The sequence below is a fragment of the Penaeus monodon genome, chromosome 23 (assembly GCF_015228065.2).
Source record: "Penaeus monodon isolate SGIC_2016 chromosome 23, NSTDA_Pmon_1, whole genome shotgun sequence".
Lineage (NCBI taxonomy): Eukaryota > Metazoa > Arthropoda > Malacostraca > Decapoda > Penaeidae > Penaeus > Penaeus monodon.
The window spans coordinates 19,450,819-19,451,527 of record NC_051408.1 but is presented as its reverse complement, the minus strand read 5'-3'; the positions used below and the strand labels follow the sequence as shown (position 1 = coordinate 19,451,527).

Genomic DNA, 709 nt, shown 5'->3' with positions numbered 1-709 from the left:
TTAGGTCAATCTAGGAAGACTGGGGCTCTAAAACCGCTGGAATTGCTATAACATTCTTTAATTGGAAAAAAAGAGACAACATATTTAATAGAAAGAAAGGTTCTGCAATATTACACTGGCAGGCAATATATTCATAGTAATTTTTGTTACATGTTTATGCCACTGTTGATTGCAACAACACAATACTGATCACTGCAAGGACCCTTTCGCTCCAGTGACATTCAGTGAAAAGACAAGCAGAATCGTGAGTGTTTTACAAAGGAGAAAGGAAGAGGAATAGAGGAGGAACGGAAAGGGTCTGACTCATTTGGAAGAGTAGCAGCACGTGCAGTTCTTGCTGTCGCAGAGATCGCTGGGCCGTCTTCTTTCCCCTCCCCCAGTAGTCCATGATGTTGATGCATTTGCCTCTCTTGCTGGAGCACTTCGATGTCGTTTTGCTGCCTCGTCCTTCTTGCAGCAAGTGCAGTGCTCGTTTTTCGCAGAGATTATTCTGCGTCTTGCCAGCGCAGTTGTCCATTCTGTTGATGCAGATTTCCGTTGTTTCTCTCACACTCCCTCGGGGTGTTGCTGCACTGGTGCTTTATGCAGCAAGTCTGGTCGCTGCCTTTGCAGTCGGAGTCCTCCGTGTTTGCCAGCGCAGGACTGCCTGCGGCTGATGCACACGCCGTTCTTGTCGCTGCACTTCTTCGGGGGGTCGTCGCAATCGTCA

General features: G+C 47.8%; 1 pseudogene; it reads right to left on the bottom strand.

Annotated features, from left to right (window-relative positions):
- Nucleotides 1–303: 303 nt before the first annotated feature.
- LOC119588378 lies at nt 304–702 on the bottom strand (annotated as a pseudogene).
- Nucleotides 703–709: the final 7 nt, after the last annotated feature.